Below are 7436 nucleotides of genomic sequence, written 5' to 3' on the forward strand. Positions count from 1 at the left end.
AGGAAAGGGTTTATTGAGCTCACACTTCCACATTTATAGTCCATCGTCAAAGGAAGTCAGGACAGGAACTCAAACAAGACAGAAACCTGGACACAGGACCTGACGCAGAGGCCATGGAGGAGTGCTGCTTACTGCTTTAGTCCCCATGACTTGCCTATCCTGCTTTCTTGTAGAACCCAGGAGCAGCAGCCCAGGGATGACACCACCCACAACAGGCTGGACCCTCCTGCATTGACCACTAATTAAGAAAATGCCCTACGGGCCCGATCTTATGGAGGCATTTTCTTTAGTTGGAGTTTCTTCGTATTAGATGAATCTAGCCTATGTCAAGTTGACATAAAAACAGCCAGCACTCCTGGCATCTACATAGGTTGTCCTCTGACCCGTGTATGCAAGCTGTGGCATGTGCCCTTACCCATGAAGATCACGCACATCCACAATAATAAATGGTTTTTAAAAGATAATGCTGTCAATTAAAACCGTTCACTTCATAAATCAAAATGCCAAAAGCAACCCACAACCATAACCACAAATTTTAAGATTTGATTTTTTATAGTTATTTTCCAAGTTTAACCAAAAAAAAAAAAATCCTAGGGCTTTAAAATGGTTCCATTTGCTGAAAGCAGTAAAAATTGCCCATTAATCTTTTCCTTAAGCCAACAATAGAAAGGTCTCGAGAGGCCAAGTCAGAGCCAGAAATAGGACCAAAGTAGAAGCTGGGGAGGAACGCCAATGGCTACATTCCATAAATATGCTGAAGACAGGCTGTCCCATGGGTCTTTTTTATGGAGACTGGAATACTTAGATATGTACTTTCCTCCTCTAGAGACAGGATCTCATAGATCGCAGGCTGGCCTTGAACTCGCTAAGTAGCTGAGGGTGACCTTGAATTTCTGATCCACCAGCCTCCACCTCATGAGTGCTGGCTGGGGTTACAGACATAGATTGCCACCTTACTTGGCTATGCCATGCCAGGGATCAAACCCAGGTTTTGGTGCCTGCTAGGTGAGCACTCTTCCCATTGAGTCACACCCACCACTGCGGGCAGCAGTGCATTTGTATACACCCTTCATTGAGTAAACATTGAACTAAATGAATACAATCTTATCTCCACTGAGCATTTCACACTGACCTTGTCACATTGAGGGTGGAATGACACCCACGTAAGGGTGTTCACTGAAGGATGGCCAAGGGCATCCTCCGCCTCTACTCAAAAGATGCTAAGAGCACCTTCCAAGCAGGCCGCTATTGTTGGGATCTGAGCTGTCCCCAGAGGTTTAGGGAAAGGCTTTGTCACCGGCCTGTGGGACCATTGGAAGATGGTGGACCCTTTAAAAGGTTTGGATTTAAAATACCTCCCTTAGGCTCATGTTTTAAATGTTGGGTCCTTGGCTTGTGTTATCATTTGAAGGCTGTGGAGCAGGAAGATGGGACCCGGGCGGCACAGGTAGATCACCGGCAGCAGGTCTTCTGAGGACGTGTCCACCATGGTGGCTAATATTGATTGCCCAATAGACAGACTCTAGAGCCATATAGGAGACAAACCTCAGGGCAAATTTGTAAGTAAGTCAGAGTAGGCTAGTTAAGACGAGACGATCCACCCTGAATGTGGGCAGCAGCATCCATTCCATCGGCTAGGATGCCAGAGTGCATAAGAAGAGCAGGCTGAGACCAGCATCCGTCTCCCTGACTGCAGATGCCCTGTGACCAGAAACCTCACGTTCCTGCCGCCACGCCTTCCCCGCCATGATGGACTGCACCCTCAAAACATGAGCCAGAATAAGCCCTTCCATCCTTAAGTTGCCTCTATTTTGGCCACAGCAAGGAGAAAAATAATAAATACAGGGGTGTGGCCCTCACTAGGGATTGAGAACCTGCCCCACCCCCTCTTTGCTTCCTGGCCACCTGAACTTCCTCTACCACATGTCCCCGCATGATGACCTGTGTTAGTTACCACAGGCTCCAAAGCAATGTGGTCAACCAGTCATGGACCAACACCTCTGAAAGGATGAGTCGAAATAAACTTTCCTCCATTTAAGTTGGTTGTCTCAGGCATTTTATCCCAGCAACAGAAAGGTGACCAATACATGTGCCAGTCCAAAAGGTTCCCGGATGTTGCCCAATGTCACCCAAGATGAATATGTCCCTGGATTGAAAACCACATGGAAAAATTAGGGAGGGAAAAATGACTCTAACTGAGTGGTAATTTCCCTGTTTGCCCAATGCAATTTTGATAACAACACTGAGTCACAAGACAGAAAACTCAAAGGAGTGGGTCAAGTGTGAAGAGGACCCTGAAAGCAGGGCCTTGAGCAGGAAGGGCTCCAGAGTTCATCTTGCCCAACTCCCTTGTGCAGGGAAGTAGAGCAGAGATAAGATCTTTGTCTGGAGGCCACAGCACACTGCAAATACCAGCAGTTATAGAAAAATGCTCGGTGCTTTCCACCTGGGAAAACAAAGGACCAGGAAACACCCCCACCCATGGAACCACCAGAGGGGCACCCTGTGAGCATCAGATCTAATTGAGCTTTCCATGGGTGAAGCACATTTACATGGTTGTTCCTGTTTCATTCCTGAGGCTGTGATAAAATACCCTGATAACAAAGCAACTTAGGAGAAAACAGGTTGATTTTAGCTCCCAATTCCAGGTTAGCATCCGTCAACTGAGGGAAGTCAAGGCAGGAACTTCAAACAGTCATCTCACACCCACAGTCAAGAGTGGAGAGAGGCGAATGCATGCATGCTGGCTTGCTTGTGCTTTCCTCCATTTCTCCAATGTCATACAGCTCAACACCCCCACTCCCCCCCACCCCCGCCTAGGGAATGGTGCCGCCCATAGTGGGCTGGGTCTTTCCACATCAGTTAACTTAAGACATCCACCATGAGCTTGCCTGCAGACCAACCCAGTGTACACAATCCCTCATTAAGACTGCTCCCAGGCAATTCTAGGTTGTGCCACAAATTGTATTTTATGATAAACAGTGGAAGAAAGAGTCCTTACAGCAAAGTCCTAGTTAACAGTCAACAAAGGAATAACCATTACAGGAAACTGATGGGTGACTGAATAAGTGTATCATGGAGAGTTACCTACCTTAAAACAAGAGGAAATTCTGATACTTTTTCAACTGTGATAAAACTTGAGGACTTTGTGCCAAGTGAACTCAGACAGACCCAGAGGGCCAGGAGATGGCTCAGTGGGTAAGAGTGCTTGATCTACAAGTATAAGGACCTGGGTTCAAACCCTCATCAGTCATGTAAAAAGCCAGGCATGCTTCACATGCCTGTAACTGCAACACCGGGGTAGTGGAGTCAAGCAATCACCAGAGCTCACTGGCCAGACAGCTTAACCAAAACAGAGTTACCTGTTCAGAGAGAGACACTGTCCCAGGCAATATGGTGGCAAACAATAGAAGAGGCCCACCTGATATTCTATTCTGCCTCTTGCACACGTATGTACATGTAACACACATGTATGCCCCCTGAGACACCCCACACAGATAAATAAATAAAATCTAAAGACAGGCACGGAGACACATGTTCATACAAGGGTTAAACAGGAGCCAAATTCATAGAAACAGAAAGTGAGAGCCTGTGTAGAGCCCGAGAGGAAGGGAAAGAATCCTGTATTGAAGGGGTGTGCTTTCAGTTTTACGATGACAGTTGTCTCTTTTAGCATCCGTCAACTGAGGGAAGTCAAGGCAGGAACTTCAGTCATCTCACACCCACAGTCAAGAGTGGAGAGAGGCGAATGCATGCATGCTGGCTTGCTTGTGCTTACCTCCATTTCTCTAATGTCATACAGCTCAACACCCCCACTATCCCCCACCCCCGCCTAGGGAATGGTGCCGCCCACAGTGGGCTGGGTCTTTCCACATCAGTTAACTTAAGACATTCACCATGGGCTTGCCTACAGACCAACCCAGTGTACACAATCTGAGATTGACCTCACAGCCTACAAAGACACTTAACTCTGGTAAGATGTATGCTTTGGTGGGTAAAGCAGAGGCTAGAGAGATGACTCAGTGGTTAAGAACACTTGCTGTTCTTCCAAAGGACCCAAGTTCAGTTCTCAGCACCCATGTCAAGTGGCTCACAACGACCTGTAATTTCAGCTCCAACGAATCCAACACCCTCCTGCCTCCATGGGCACCTCTAGTAACCTGTACATACTGACACACACACACACATGCACACACAAGAGAGAACACATGTGTGCACATGCTCACATATAATTTAAAAATAACAAAACAAATTCTTAAAATGGATAAAGCATATGTATTGTGTATATTTTGCCCCAATTTAAAATGAAAACAAGGTTATTGAAGGAAAAACCACAGAGTTGATGGAGACTTTACCACAGACAGATCAGTGTGTTATGACTGATCCCACTTACCAACTTTGGCCCCATTAAAAATAGAATAATCAGGTTGGCAAGATGGCTCAGCAGGCAAAGGTGCTTGCTGCCCAGCCTGATGACCTGAGTTTGATCTCTGGAACCTATGTGGTGGCAGGGGAGAACAAACTCCCACAAGTTGTCGTCTGAACTCCACACTCACCCCTGCACACTGCTCTCTGCCCACCCTAACCTACCCCAACACACAACAAATACATAAATAAATGTGAAGGAGAATCTTTTAAGTAGACTAACTAGGGTTGAGGGTGCAGCTCAATGCACAGAGTGCTTGTCTAGCCATGTGAAGCCTGGGGCCTGGGTTCAGTCCCAGCGTCTCATAAACCAGGCAATGTAGTGAGTGTCTGTAATTCTCCACACCCAGGAGGTAGACACAGAAGGACCAGAAGTTCAAGGTTATCCTTGGTTACCTGGTGAGTTTGAGGCTAACCTAGGCTACATGAGGCTATAGAGTGGAGGAAACCCTGAGTGAAAGTGTAGGGAGCAGATGAGTGTGTGTTGTTGATACAATCTCCGCCATGTTAAAGACCCCCTGCCAAGCCTTAGACCCACAGGAATAGCAAAGCCTTCCCCCGGTGAAGCCCAGGGGATAGCAAAGCCTTCCTGGGGTCCTAGTATGGATGTTACAAATGGCTGACTTTCGGCTGAACCCAGAGTGAACAGAAACTCAACTTCCCACAGCTTCCTCCTGTGGGAAGTTTACAGCCCTAGACTGGTCCCTTGCAGGGTCCTCCTACTGGGACTAGCTAAAGCAGCCCCCTATTCATCTGTATGAAAAATCTGCCCCTCCGTTCAGATGAGTACAGTAAACACTCTGAGTTTCTGTTCTGCTGGTGGCGTAACTCCCACCCCACCCAGCCCCAGCTTTCCTATGCATGTGTCTGTGTGTTTGCAATTTCTTCATTCCCTTGTCACAACTGTCAGCCTGTCCCTATCACTTGAGACCTGGTTATTGGAAGGAGATTACCATACACGGGAGAGGGGTGAGGTAAGTTAAATGTTTTAGGGAGAAATCACTTACATGAGAAACTGATAACCCAGGGTTCCATGCGTTCAGTCTCAGCTGCCTTCCGAGATCCGACTGGAACCCTGAGAGGCCAGAGACTCTTCTCCTCAGGCCTATATCCCACACGCCCCGTACACACCTGTGGCTACACCCAAACAGGCGTGGTCAGCGCCACAGGTACATAGTAAGATCTCTCCCTACAATTCCCCTTTTAGTCTAAAGAAAAGATTTAGACTTCATACAATTCTATATACAAAGATGGCAAAGACTAAGTATTCACTAAGGGAAGGAAAAGTACAAATATACACCGTCAAGAGCTAAAGCCAATAAAACAACAAGAGCAAAAGGCAAGAACTACATATCCAGTCCTAGGGTAAAAGCCTAACAGAGACGACTATAGAGCTGTACTAAGCTGGAAAGTTTAAGTCTTTTTTAAAAAAATTGTTTATTTTATGTATATGGGTGCTTTGCTTTCATCACCATAAGAGGGCACCAAATCTCATTACAGATGGTTGTGAGCCACCAAGTGGTTGCTGGGAATTGAACTCAAGACCTCTGGAAGAGCAGCCAGTCAGTGCTCTTAACTGCTGAGTCATTTCTCCAGCCCAAGTTTAAGTCTTGTACCTAATATTTCTATCTAGGGAGAGAGAACAATAATTGTGACAGTCTAATCTTCAACCTCATCAAGACCTGAGAAGGAAGATAACAATACTAAGGTAGGCAGCAAGTGCAGGCGAGCAACTTTCAAAGGTGCAGTGAAGACAGAAACAGCAGGCTACCTGGACAGTCACCCAAAGTCTCACAGTAGCGTAGGGGCAACCAGCTTTGGCAGCTGAGATTGGACCCTGGGTTATCGGTTTCTCATGTAAGTGATTTTTCCCTAATAAGTTTAACCTACCTCACCCCTATCCTGTGTATGCTAATCTTCTTCCAATATCTGGTGTCAGAAGTGGGGTATTCACAGGACGTGGGGAAGTAAGTTCACCCAACCTCCCTGCCGGTCCCCCCTCCCGCCCCCATTTGAGCTTCTGGGCAAGGCGAGCACTAACATTGCCACAGCCACTGCTGGCCTCACACTAATCCAACTTACATATTTTAAAAATGTTTTGACTTCAAAATTTAAGTCTAAGGACAGGCTGCTTGGGAATAGAGTTTTGCATTTGTTTCCACAGAAAATGTAAAGCTATGGATTCCTTCCAGACTCAAATTTCCAAATATTGTTTACAAATTTTTGTTTTCATTTAAATGGGGTTGGTTATAAAATGGTTAATGATCACTAACAATCTCTTTTTAAAGATAAAGGGGAATTATAGTATAGAAATGAATGCTTTGTCTTGGAATGGATTTTTATTTATTGATACAAATTTAAGATAAATTCTATTATATGTATATTTCCCCTCTTATTTAGGTATTGTGTTTATACAGTTCTTTAAAAATGTAATGTATAATTAACTACAGATTATGGATAGTTACCTATAATATTCAAAACTTATAGTTAGGTTAGTTAGGTTTTCTAGATATACAGAGATGTATTTTCAATGGCTAGTCTTCAAACCTTTCAAAAACCTTCAGAATATGGCATTTAAAATGGTTTAGGGTTTTTCATGACAGTGAGATACAACTGCTCCTGGCACACCAATTACATCAGAAAGGAATATGGGCAATATAGTGATACTAGCCATTTGGGCAAGATACCACTCTTGCCTGAACTGTTTGACTGTTGGCTATATAAACTGGACATACAGGAACCACAGGAAAGTGATTGCTAAACTTGCAAAACAAGATGAACAGTTCTAAAGGGTTCCTGCTCCATGGAAAAGTGTGCCAGCAATTCTGCAGGACACAGAGAAAAAATGACTGACAAACTGCCAATACAGGCAGACAGTTTAAAATTTCCTACTTTACTGAGGAGTCTGCCAGACACACTGTGGCCTATGGGCTGAAGATGGATGCCCCAACATTACAGAAGAACTTTGGGTGACTGTCTAGGCAGCAAGATGTCCCTGTCAGTTCTATAGT

This window comes from Cricetulus griseus, chromosome 2 (genome assembly GCF_003668045.3).
Source record: "Cricetulus griseus strain 17A/GY chromosome 2, alternate assembly CriGri-PICRH-1.0, whole genome shotgun sequence".
Taxonomy (NCBI): domain Eukaryota; kingdom Metazoa; phylum Chordata; class Mammalia; order Rodentia; family Cricetidae; genus Cricetulus; species Cricetulus griseus.